This window comes from Meriones unguiculatus, chromosome X (assembly GCF_030254825.1).
Source record: "Meriones unguiculatus strain TT.TT164.6M chromosome X, Bangor_MerUng_6.1, whole genome shotgun sequence".
Classification (NCBI taxonomy): Eukaryota; Metazoa; Chordata; class Mammalia; order Rodentia; family Muridae; genus Meriones; species Meriones unguiculatus.
In genome coordinates, this window is record NC_083369.1 from 72159298 (window position 1) to 72173238 (window position 13941).

The window sequence follows — 13941 nt, forward strand, 5'->3', positions numbered from 1 at the left end:
TTAGAACCCTATTCCTTGTTCTTTTCCCTGCACAATAAGGAAATGATTGTCTAACCACCAGTCTCTAAGAAGCTCAGATCTGGTTCAGCCTTTCTCTTTCAGTTAGGAGGCTCCAACAGGTACCACTGCAACACTGCTGATGGCCACTTGACAGTGGACCGTGTCCTGATGCTAAAGGGACTTGAGAGCAGTCGTCTAAGAACCCCTTTACCAGTCTTGTTGCTCCTTCAACAATCCCTTGTCCTGGCCTGTGCCCGTGGGCACCAGATTAGCTAGATCTCTTCACCCTAAGGAAGTGGGTCCTCAGCATCCCTTCATTCAGAAAGCTTGGGCGTTTGTCCTGCTGCTGCATACAGAACCGCCAGGTCAGGTAGCTCAGGACTGGCCCATGCAGGCCCAAGGACAGACATTCTATGTTCCTCCCTCGAGCTTTACTTGACTCGTGTGAGGCCAACAGTCACTTGAGTTCTGTGTGCTGTTCCCTCCGGACGTGTTCACAGATCTCAGAGTAGAGCTGCTTTTCTCAGTGACTGCTGCTTGACGAGAGTCACCTTTGATGAGTACATTCACTGTCCCTTGCGAGGCGTAGTAGCCCGTTTCCCTATTCCTTTCTTAATTTACCTTTTTTTTTTGATGTTTTTTAATTTTTATTTTTATTTGCTCATTTTGCATCCTGGCCTTAGCCCCCTCCCTCTCCTCTTCCCTCTCCCCCTCTGCCTGCCACTTTCCCCTCACCCCCCTACTCTTCAGGCAAGGGGAACCTTCCTCCCCACTTATGCACCCTCCACAGCATATCAAGTCACATCAGGACTGAACAATCAATTAACTATTACTAAATGGCTAGACATGTGGAGACAGGCCAGCGAGCCTCAGCTCGGAGGTCACCTTCTGACCTTAGACCTCAGTACACCGAGCCTCCACGGCCTGGGACCCCTTTCAGTGTCCCCCAACTGACCCCTCACTCCAATGGGGGAAGTACTGGACCAGCAACAAAGACCTGGACTTTGCACCGCCGAGGATCCTTCGACCGACTAGGCACAAGTTCAGGTGCTCAAAGCCTTATGAAGACGAGAGATTCAAAAGACCTGACCTTCTTACTGCAGAAAGCTTGCAGCGCCTCAAAGCTCTTATAAAGACTTCAGCCAGTAAAAAGACTCGGGACCCCCATGAAGGAACTGAAAGAGATCAAGGAAAAGGAAGTTCCAGTTCCTTTCAAGGTTCCAGAGTGCAAGAGTAAGCCACTGAACAGGGAAACTGGTCCATCTGCCTTAGAGCCTGCCATCAAAAAGAGACTGGCCTCATCGTTTTGCCCATGCCTGAGAAGGTGAAAAGAAGACTGACTTTGTCTGCTGTGTTAGAAGAACTTGTGGACACAGTGGCTGTGCAGTCTTCTGCTGATTCTTCCACTGACAAACGTGGACTGGTAATCTCCCCACATATTCAAGGGTCCCTAAAGCCTTCCCTATTTAACCAAGGGGCTCTGGGATCTTCCACTTCTTCCCAAGATGCTCAGGGACTGTCCCTACCCACCCAAGGGGTCCTGGGACTAACTAAACATGTTCAAGGGGCTCTGGGACATTTCACATATGCCCAAAAGTTCCAAAGACGTCCCACTTGTACTAGAGGGAAAATCATACATGCCTCCTCTTCCAGAAGGGGTTTTAAAAGTTCATCCTCTACCCAAGATGTCTCCAATCTTTCCAATTCTCTCCCAAAGGATTTTAGACAAAGCTGCTCTGATCAAATGGGCTTCCAATGGGCCCCATCAGACAAAGAAGGCTCCAAGCCTTCTCTAAAAGAGGAGCTCAGTGATTTATCATTTTCCCCAAAAGGATTAAGTCTTACCACCTCTCCCCAAGAGAGTTTAACAACTTTGACAGCTGCCAAGGGGGACCAGAGATCTGCTTCCTCTCAGGAAGACATCCAAAGATGTTCCCCCTCTCCCACAAAGGGCCCTACGCAATCCACTTCTAGTAAAGTGAGCGTGGGTCCTGACCCTCCTGAACAAGAGGGTTTCAGAACTTTCCCATTAAACCAAGAGGTCTTGGAAAGTCCTCCATCATTAAATAATGGGCTCAGGTCATCTCTTACAGACCAAAGGGCCCTAAACCCAAGCACAACTCCCCAAAGGAGCCTCACATTGCTCATACCTGCACAGCAGAAATAAAATTTTCCACATGTACATCAGGGGCTCAAGGACTTTTGCCATCTTCAGAAGGGGATCTTGAGAGTTCCATACATACACTAGAGGTGGTAGGAACTTCCGAGTCTGCCCAAAGTACTCTTATGCCTTCTGTAAACACACAAAGAGATCTAGCACCTTCACCCTCATCTCCAGGGGTTCTTCTGTCAAGGGAGGTCTAGGATTGTCCAAATCTACAGAAAGTGTCAAAGACCTATGCTTCCCCTTAAATGGAGATTCAAAAAATCTGCTATGAAAAGGGACCATGAACATTTCCATTCTAGCAGGAAGTTGAGAGATGGTCCCTCTGAGCAAGGGGACTTCACAGTGTCCCTATCATACCAAGAGGGCTTCAACTATTGCCCACTGGCCAAAAGGGCCCTCCTGACTTGTCAACAGGCCCCAGAGAGTCAAATATATTCCAAGACACTCCAAGTGGGCCACGCAGGTTCCACATCTGTCCAAGCTGCTGAAACAATACAGACTTCCCGACCTCCCCAAGGGTCTCTAGAACTTTCTGCAAATGTCAGAGATGTTCTTGGAATTTCTACATATACACTGGAGATACTAGGATATACAGAACCTGTCCTGGACTCTCTGAGTACTACCCTATCTCATAAAGGGACTCTGGGACAGGATACATTTACAGAAGGGATATAGTCATGTCCACACACTTAGGAAGGGCTCTTGGATGTAGCACATCTACAAAAGATGTTCTAAGACATATACTGTCTGCATACAGAATTCAGGAATTCCCTATATGATCAAGAGGCTGTGGGAGGGGTCACATGTACACAAGAGTCTATAGCATCCTACACACCTAAGGAAGAGGATTCCTTGGATTCTACATGCCCACAAATCCACATAGGACCTTGCCAAACTTCACAGGAGGCTGTGGGAACTTCCTAAGGTCCCCAAGAGTATCATCAATCTGTAACAACTACACAAGATGCTATAGACTCTTCCCCATCTACACAAACGGCTGTTAGGCCTTCACATGCCCAAAAGTATCTTCAGAACATCTGTTAAATACCCCAAAGTCAGTGAATTCTACCTTATCTGCCAAAGGGTCATTGGAACCTGATTTGCCTGTCCAGTTGTCTCTGGAACCTGACATCTCTACACAAAAGTCATCATCCCCTTCCTTATCTGAAGAAATTGTTCTTGGAACTTCCACAAGTAAACAAGGAGGTCTAATGGGGTCTACCTGCCCACAATGCTCTTAGACCTCCTATATGTGTCCATGATGCCCTAGGAAAGGCCAAACATACACATGGAGCTCTAGGAATTTCCCCTCATTCTGAAGCCACAGTCAAGACCTGCATATATACACAACATACCTTAACACCTTCCCCATCTGAGGGAGAGGCCCTAAAAGCTACCGTATCCAGACAGGATACTTTACAATCTTCCACATCTACAAAAGAGGGTTTTGTGAGTACATCCTCTCAGGTGGGAGATATTAGGCATTCTCCCTCTTCCCAAGTAGACCTCAGACATCTCATTTCTAAAAAAAAAAAAAAAAAAAAAAAAAAAAAAAACGGGTTAAGAGATAACCCTTTTGACCAAGTGTACTTCAGAACTTTCCCATCTGAGGAAGACAGTTTCAACATTCTCCCTTTTGCAAAAAGGGAGAGTGCAACTTCTCCTGCTTTCAAAGAAACATCAATAGCTACAACTACTCCTCAGGTGAGTCCCACACCTTCTATATCTGTCTAAAAGACCCTGCAATGTTCTACATCTGGTCAAGCAAGTGTGAAAACTCACCAATCCACCCAAGGGCCTCCTGGACATTCCATATCATCCCAAGAGTCTCAAGGGCCTGCTCTGTCTGCTGCAAAGGGTCTAATACGTTCACCATCTGCCCTGGGGCTTCATGGACATTCTTCACCTCTGTCAAGTGCTCCAGAACATTTTCCCCATGCTCAAAATGTTCCATCACTTTCCAAACCTGACTTAGGGGCTAAGAAACCTTTCCTATCTGCACAAGGTTCTGAGGGAAAGTCCACATCTAAACCAAAACCTTGAGGATTTGTGCCACAAGAGGACCTGACAGCTTCCACATTTTCAAGAGCATCTAAAGATCTTTCTGCCTCCTGCAGTCTTGCTGGAGAACATTTATCACCCTCCCTACTGACTCCAGTAAGAACAGCATTTAAGCAGGGGTATTTCAGAACTTCACCATCTGTCCATAGGTCTTTGAGACATTCAACATCTCCCCCAGGAATTCTGTGTTGTTTCTAATCTGCCCAGGGAACAATAGATTCTTTGCCATCTGCCCAAGGGGTTCGGGAAACATTTTCACCTTCAATAAGACATTCAGGATATTTGCCCTACCTCCTTGGAGATCTGAAACATCCCTTATTAGCACAAGGGATTTTAGGACATGTCCTCTCTGATCAGGGGCCTCTAGAAACTTCTTCATGCTCTGCTGGTGTTAAAGGATCTTTGGTGTCTTTGCAAAGGTCTCTGAATCTTTCCCCAAACTACTCAGCATACTGCTGATATTTTTCCAACTACCCAAGGGGCTCTAGGACCTTTGTTTTCTTTCCCAAGAAAAGTGGAAACCTTCCAATCTGCACAAATGATGCTAAAATCTGTGACATCTGGACAAACTGCTCTGGAAATTTCCCCTTCAGCCCCAGTGACTCTTGGACACTTACCAGTAGCTACAGAGCCTTCAGGACTATCTACATCATCTCAGGAGACACCATTATATTTACCACATGTTTATGGAGGTCTAGGAGTGTCTCAATATGGCTCAGGGTCCCAAAGTTTGATGCCATCTACCCAATGGCAACACAAAAGTCCCTCATTCTCAAAACAGAGTGTAACACTTTGCCCTCTCCCCAAGGAGCTGTGGGAGATTCTTCATCTGCACAGTAGATTCTAGAACTGTCCACTCCTACACAGGGAACTCTAGGACATTCTCTGTCTGATCCAGGTGATATGGCACATTCCCTGTCTTCCCGGAGGATCCTGGGACCACTGTCATCTGTAGGAGTGGATATGGAGACATATTTACATACCCTGGGATCTCCAGGACATTTCACAGGTATCTTAGAGTTGCAAGGACCTATGCTATCTGACCAGGGTTCTGTGGGAATTTCCTTACCTGTATAAAAAAGTCTTAGACACTTGCCACCTGCTCAAAAAGGCTGTGGGACTTTCCCTGTCTGCCCAAAGAGATCAAAAAAGGGTCCACCTTAGAAAAAGTGACTACAAACTTTTGGAAGTAGCTGAAATGGCTCTGATAAACCCTGGTTCTTCTCAAAGTACTTTAGGACATTTTCAATGTGCCCAAGATGCTTTAGGACATTTTTCATCTAGTGTAGGAGCTCTTAAACATTCCCAAATTAATCATGGGACTCATAAATGTTTGACATCTGCCAAAGTGACTCTTGAAAATTTGCCATCTATCTCTAAAGCTATAGAGTTTTGCCACAGGTGGTCTTCTACCTTTCTTATCTTCTCCAAGGGCTCTTGAACATAAAGTTTCTGCCAAAGAACCTCAAAGACTTTATATATATAAACCAGGGTCTCTGGGTCTTCCACTATCTACCCAAGAGGCTCCAGAACATTTACCACCTAATGTAGGAGCTCTTGAACATTCCCAGATTAATTAGGGGAATCAAGAATGTTTGACATCTGCCCAAGAGACTCTTGAAAAGTTGCCATCTAACTCTAAGGCTGTAAAAGGTGTTCATGACACAGATGGTCTGCAAACCTCTCTATCTGCACCAATGGGTCTTGAGCATAGGCTGTCTGCCAAAGAGCCAAGTGAATTTCCCATATCTGCTCCAGGGAATCTGGGCCATTCACTATCTATTCAAAAAATCCCCAAACATTTAGCACCTGCTTCACTAGGAAATCTGGAATCTTGCCAATCTGCCAAGGTGAGACTCAGAACTTTGACACCTTCACAAATTGTTCTGCAATCTGCCCCACCTATTTCAGGGACTCTAGGAGATTTCTCATCTGCTTTAGGGCATATGAGACTTTCCTTGTAATCAAATGAGATACCAGAGCATTAACAATGTGCTGAAGGGGTTGTGTAATCTTCTCCCTCAGCAACAGGAACTCTACAACTGATTGCTTTTGCCCAAAAGTCTTTAGACAATTTCTTACCTAGAAAAGGAATTTTCAAATTGTTGCCACCCTCCGAAGAAGCAGTGGAGAATTTTCTTTCTACCCAAGGGGTTGTGGAATTGTCCACATCCACAAAAGGGAGAATAGAACATTTATCATCTCCTGAAAGGTCAGTGAATCCTCCTACTTCTTTACCTCCTACTTCTACTGCTGGAAGAGTAGGCAAAGGAATTTCCCCCTCTGTTCCACATTCACTTTTTCAGACAGTGACTATGAGAACTTTCTCATCTGGTCAGGAATCTCAAGGGTCTTCGCTAGCTGCCAGAGAAGGTGTAAAAGAGTCACCCTGTGCACCAGAGGCACTGGAACCTTCTCCATCTACTCCACAGGCCCTAGAAACTTTAGTAGCTATCAGAGCACCACTGAAAATTTACACACCTTCCAAACAGAATCTATTTCCTTTGCCATCAATGCTAGAGGATATAGAACATTCCATTACTTCCACAGGGAATCCAAAACAATCCCAAACTGACCAGAAGGTTCTTGGCCATCTGTCAACTAGAGGAAAGGCTCTGGGATCTTCTCAGTCCACCCTAGGATCTATAGACTTTTCTTCATTTGATCCAGAGTCTTCAGGACACTCCTCATTAGAAAATCAGACCCCATGCCCTTCCACTTGTGCTCAAAAGTTAGTGGAATCTTTTATATCTGACCAAGGAATTTGGGGATCATCTACATCTGCTCAAGGTTCCTTAGCACCATTGGCACCTATGGCAGGGGCAGGTGGACCTTCCCTATCTTCCCTATCTTGAGAAGGTACTATACTGCCGTCTAAATCTGCATCAGGAACCGAGGCACATTTGCCATCTTCTGGGTCCTAGGCATCTAAACATTATGATCCGATGAAGGCTGGACTTTTGCCATCAGTCCATGAAGATCACATACATTTTCTCTCTAATCAAAGGGTTCTAGGAATTGACAAATATGTACAAGGATCTCTAGAATATTTGCCATCTGCTCAAGCAGCCGACAAATTTCCAACTTGTCCTGAGAAAGTTAGTAAACCTTCTCTATCTGTCCAAGGTAATGTACCAAATTCACCATTTGTCACATATGCTTTGAGACCTTCCCATTCTAAACAGGAAACTGAATGTCTTTGCTATCTTCCTTAATAAATCTAGAACTATCTGCACCAGGTGCTGAAGAATCTTATCTATCTATCCCAGAGCCTCAAGACCCTTTGCTACCTACAAATGAGCCTCTGAAAATTTTCGTATCTGCCCAAGACACTCCATGTCCTTTCCCACTCATCCTAGAGGTTGTAGAACCTCCCAGATTTACCCCAGGGATCACAAGGCCATCCAAATTTTCCCAGAGGGAGCTTGAATATTTGTCAACCCTAGAACAGGCAGTAGAACATTTTACATCAGTCCCCTCAATGAGAAGAACATTGTCCTCACCCCAAAGATGTGGATGGAAATCCTCATCTGACTTAAGTGCTCAGGAACCTTCTAAATCTGGCCCAGGGGATCTAGCACATTTACTTTCTGACCAAGGGCCTTTGAAATTTTCTCTATTGACTCCAGGTATGTTGGATCCTTCAGGATCTACCTAAGAGTCTCTAGAACATTCTGAATCTTCCCATTGTGTTAAGGGAACTCACCAATCTTCCCAGAAGACTCATGGGTATTTAGTACCTGTGGTAGAGCCTGTGGAAGAAGCATTATCTATTTCAGGGATTTCAGTAAATTCACCATCTACTCCACAGCCTCTGGAATATTCTTCATTATGGCAAGTGACTGCAGCAACTTCCCTAAATTCCCAAGGGGTTTTGGGAATAATCCTACCTTCAATAAGGACTCTTGAAACATTGCTACTGGCACAAGAGTCCTTAGAACCTTTGCCATCTACCCAAGGGAAAGGGACAAAATCTCATTCAGAAGATGATAATCTGGGACAGTCTAAATCAGTAGAGGAGACTGTAGGACTATCATCATGTACCATGGGAACTCGAGGATCTACTCCATATGCTTATAAGAAGCCAGGAATGTTGTCATCTACCCAAGGGGCTGAGGAACCTTTTCTGTCTCCTAAAGGGGCTCTGAGGCTGCCCACATCTGAAACTAGGACTCTAGAAAATTTGCTATCTGATCACAGGCCTATGAAATTTCTGCATTTCAGAAGACTTCTAGACATTCTCTGTCTCTGCAAGGTACTCTGAAACATTCACCCTCTGCTGCAGAGACTCAGAGTCCTTCTTCATCTACACAGAGAATTAAAAAAAAAACAAAAAACAAACAAAAAACCTTTCTTATCTTCTCCAGGGACAATGGAACCTTCATCATCTGTACCAGGTGCCCAGAAAACTCCCCCCAACTACTACAGGGCTTCTACCAACTGTGCTATATAATCCAGGACCTCTGGATTATTCTATGCCTATCCAGGAAACTCTGAGTTATTTGTCATCTACTCTAGGTTCTCTGGAATATTCAGCATCTTTCCCAAGGAAGCTAGGTCACTTGTCATGCATGATAGAATCTCAGGCTACTTCTCCATCTGTCCAACAGACTGCATGACCTTTGATAGTTCCCTCAGAACCTACAGGACATTCAGAATATGACCAAGGATCTCATGAAACTTCTTTACCAGTCTCAAGGGATCTAGAACATCTGCTACCTACCAAACTTTGCATATCTTCTCAGGGAACTCTGGTCTCTTCACTATATAATCAACAATCTCTACAACATTCCTTATTTTCCCAAGACATTCTGGGACCCACCAAGTGTGCCAAGTGCACACATAAGCATTTGTCTTCTGTCTCTGATACTTTGGGAATGCCTCCATGTGTCCCAAGGATTACAGAAACATGGATACATGCCCCAGAGCCTCTTTGACATTCCTCACTAACACAAACAAGTCCAGCCCCACCACTGTCTTTGCAAAATCTGTTGGAAGTTGCCTATATTAAAAAATGACTCTGGATCTGAATGCATCAGCACAAGGTTCACTAGCATCTTCACCATCTACTCAGGTGCCTGGACCAGTTTCCCTTTATGTAAAAGCAATGTTGGGACAGCCCATAACTGCACAGGGAACTGAAGAACATTTGGCTTCTAATTCAGGGATTCAAGGTTATAAGGAAACTGACCAGCAGAAATTAGATATTTTCCCACCTGCCCCAGTGTCTCTGGAAATTTCCTTACCAACAGAAGGAACTTTGGGATCTTGGCCAACTGCCCATGGGGCTCTGGGACCTTCATTATCTGCCCAAGGGTCTCTAAAATGGTACACATCTGAACAAGGCACTGCAGAAATTGTGTCATCTGCTCAAAGGGATTCAAAACATCAAACTCCTTCCCAGGAGTGTAACAGACTTTCTCCATCTACACAACATATTGTTCAACATTCAACATTATTCCCATGGGCTCCTGACCTTTCATCTCTAGCCAGAAATCTCAGGAATCTGTACTATTAATACCAGAGGATGTAGAGCATTCACCAGCTGCACCAAGTGCTCAAGAACATCCTCTATCTACCTCAGGAGCTCGAGTACCTTTGCTATCTTCTCAAGAGCCTAAGGAACTTTCCAGATATGCAGAGAGAACTTTGCTTGTGCAGAGTTCTTTGTCATCTTTCCAAAATCCTCTAGGACATTCAGCACATTCCACAGGAGGGTTGGGAAAATAAAAATATACCCAGAGTACCTTGGGGCTTTTTCCAAGATTGGAGGAGGATATGGAACCATCTCAATCTGATCCAAGAACTATAGGACCTTTGCCACCATCGTGTCCAGAACCTGGAAGACATGCATCTTCTAAGAATCTACACAATCTTTTCAATCTGGCCAAGGGTGTCTAGCACCTTCACAATTAGCCCAGGGGACTCTGAAACTTTCCCTGTCATCACAGGCAATGCTGCACTTATCATGATCTAGTGAAGGGGCTCCACAACCTTCAGCATCTTATTTAGCAGTTCCAGAAGCATAGAAAAATTCTCCACCTAACCAAGGGACTGAAGGCAATTCCCATCTGCTGCAGGGCTTCAGGGTCAATCTGCATCAACACAAGTGACTCCCTCATCTTCTCAATCATCATATGCACCAGGTGTGGAAAAAAAGTCTAAGGCTAGCTCAAGACATGGGGATTCTGAAAAAATGCCTTGGGAACTTTCCATAACTACTCAGGCAAACTTGAGTTCTTACTTTCTTCCCAAAGCATTTTGGAGCATTCCTTATCCATAGAAGGGACTTTTGATCTCTCCACACCTACAGGAGATACTCTAGGACTTTGTACTTCTTGGCAGGGACCTCTTGAACTTATGCAATCTGGCCAAAGAGTTCAACAAACAGAGCAATCTGCTTCAGACTCTTTAGAATCTGTGCCTTCTTCCAAAGATCATATATCAATTTCTTTATGTGCACAAGGGACTCTAGAACCTTCTGTTTCTTCCCAAGGATAAGGATCTCTTGGGTCTTTGAAATCTTCCAAAAAGGTTCAACATACAGATCCATCTGCTTCAGTCTCTTCAGGATCCATGCCTTCTTTAAAAGGGCACATGGTAATCTCTTTATCTGGACAAGGGACTCTAGGACCTACACTATCTGCCTCAGGGCCTTTGGAAATTTTCTTATCTGTTCAAGTGAGTTCAGGACCTTTGTTATCCATTCAAGAGGCTGGAAGACCTTGCCTGTCTTCCAAGGGGACCCTGGAAGTTTCCACCTGTACAGGTGGCAGTCTAAAAATATCCAAGTCTTCACCAGGGGGTTTGGGAACTTTACCAGAAGGGTAGCTGAAAATGTCTACACCTGCACAAGTGACTCTAGGACAGTTACCACCTCAGGAAGAGAATGCAGGAATTTCGTTATCTACCCAAGGAACTCTGGGACTTTCTGTATCAACACGGAAATCTCGAGGGCATTCACCATTTGTTCACAGGTCTCCAGAAACTTCCACATCTTCCCAGGAGTTGCTAGGCCCTTCTTATAATCAAGGTACTATATCACAATTCCCATTTGTCCCAGGAGATGGACTCTCCCTCTCTACACAGGGAATACTGCCAACTTTGTCATCTTTCCAAGTTACTCGAAAGACATCATCTTCTGCCCAGGGAACTGTAGAAAAGATCAGCTGTGCAAGGTGCCCTTCAACTTCAGCCTCACCCCACAGTGTATCTGGGACCTTCCCAATGTACATCAAAGACCTCAGGAACCTTGCCTTCTGCCCAACAGGTTTTAAAATTTTTCAGGATCTTCATTGGGGTCTCTAGGAACTTTTCCATCTCTCCCTGAAACTCTGGAACCTTCCACAACTGCCCAAGGTGCTGTTTGTGCTTCTGATTCTAACGAAAAGGTTCAGGGATCATCAACTTCTCTCCTGGAATCTGTCCAGTCATCTTCATCTTCTCAAGGTTCACTGGCACATATTACATTGGTCCCAGGAACCTTAGGATATTTGTTACCAGGCCAAAGGTTTCCAGAATTGTGTATTTCTTCTCAAGGGTCTCTAAGATATTCACCACCTCAGCAAAATTATTTAGGACATTCATCAGCTACCCAAGGGGCTCTGGGAATTTCCCCATCAGGAAAAGAGGATATAAGATATTCAAAACCTAATCAAAGGTTTCCAGAAACTTCTACATCTTCCCAAGAGTATCTAGGCCCTTCTCTAGCCCAGGAGTTTTTAGCATATTCATCATCTGCTCCAGGAGGTCTTAGACTTTTTCCATCTTCAAAAGGTACCCTAGGAACACAACGATCTTCTCAAGATGCTTGAGAAACACCATCATGTGCCCAAGGGACTACAGAACCTTCACCATCTGCTCAAACTGTTCTAGGAATTTATGCTCCTTTGGAGGGGACTATGGGTCCTTCCTAATTTACTCTAAATACATTAGAACATTTACCATATTCCTAAGAGGTTTACCAAACTTCAAATTGTATCTCATGGATTCTAGAAACTTTGGCACCTATTAAAGAGGCACTGATATCTCCTCAATGTGCTGTAGGCCCTTTCATATCTGACCACATGATACTGGAACCACCAAAGTTGCGCCAGGAAACTCTGGACTCTTCCACATCTGGCCAAGTGTCGGTGAAATCTGCCTTATCTCAAATGGGGCTTTTAAAACCTTCCCTAACAGATCAAGGTTTTCAGAAAATGTCTTCAGGTGCAAAGGTGACTCTTCGAGATTCATCACCTCAGCAAATCTGTGGAGGAAATTCATTGTCTACAAAAGGAGATCTGGGGCTGTACATATCAGCACAAGAATCTCTTGAACATTAACCATCAGCGACTCCAGATCTCTACGTGTCATCCCAAGAGACCCCAGGACCTTGTTTGAACCAAAAAGCTTTAGGACTTTCATCCTCTGATTCAGGAGATCTTGAACTTTCTGAATTTTCCCAGGGGACACTAAAAACATTTCTATGTACCCAAACCACTCTAGAAATATCATCTGTTACCCATGAGATGATAGAACATTCACTATCTGTCCAAGATTCTTTTGGACTGCCACCTCCTTCAGTGCAGATTCTGCAACCTTTCTCCATCTTCAAAAGGTACTCTAGGAACACAACCATGTTCTCAAGATGCTCAAGAAACACCATCATGTGCCCACTGGACTATAGAACCTTCACCATCTGCTCAAAGTGTTCTAAGAATTTATGCTCCTTTGTAGGGGACTATGGGTCCTTCCCAATTTAGCCTACAGACATACAGAACATTTGCCATATTCCCAAGAGGTTTACAAAACTTCAGATTGTATCTCATGGATTCTAGAAACTTTGGCATCTATCAAAGAGGCACTGATATCTGCTTAATGTGTTGTAGGCCCTTTCATATTTGACCACGTGATACTGGAACCACTTACTCCAGAGACATCAGAACCTTCGTCATCTACCAAAGCCAATTGTATGACTTCAGAATCTGTGTCAGGAACTCTAGAAACTTTACCATTTGTGCCAAGACCTCTGGGACTTTTGAAATCTCGTGAAGATGCACTGGGCCTTTCATTATCTGACCAGGGGATTCTGCAAATATCAAAGCCTCTCCAAGAAACTCTGGAACTTTGTAAATCAGCCCCAGGGCCACTAGAACCTATGCCATCTACACAGGAGACTGTGGGACCTTCTTTGCAACAGATTTTCCAGGACTGTCCATTTGTGCACAGGGAGACTTTATTCCTATCAGTTCTCATAAAGATTGCCTGGGACATTCCCCTTATTCCAAAATAAGCCCTAAATTTTCTAATTCTACCAAAAGGATATTTCCATTTCCTGAAGGGGATATCAGATATTCTCTTTCAGAACTCAATGGCTTAAAATCTATTCATTTTGCCAAAAGTAGGTTCACATCTTCCAAGTATATCAAAAAGGACTCAAGTTCTATCTCTACTCCTCAAGGGAGTGTCTCACCCCCAACATCATCAGAATTGAACTTCAGATCTAGTACACCTCCTAAAGAAGGTCTCAGACATTCAACATCTCCATCTTCAAGAGGTGGCTCCAGACGTTCTAAGTTGAAGAAGAAAACAACATCAAAACATGCCTCTCTAGGCCAAACAGGCCTCGAATCTAGACCAACAGGCCTCGAATCATCAGATGTAGGCTCCAAAGTTTGCCATTCTTCCAAAAAGGGCGAAAGAGCTTCCATTTCTGACAATAACGGTACAAG

The 13941-nt window shown here is 44.3% G+C and overlaps 1 long non-coding RNA gene across 7 annotated transcripts in view; it reads right to left on the reverse strand.

Annotated features, from left to right (window-relative positions):
- Nucleotides 1–13941, reverse strand: part of LOC110539823 (uncharacterized) — an 89437-nt gene that overhangs the window by 44853 nt on the left and 30643 nt on the right. The window lies entirely within an intron of this gene.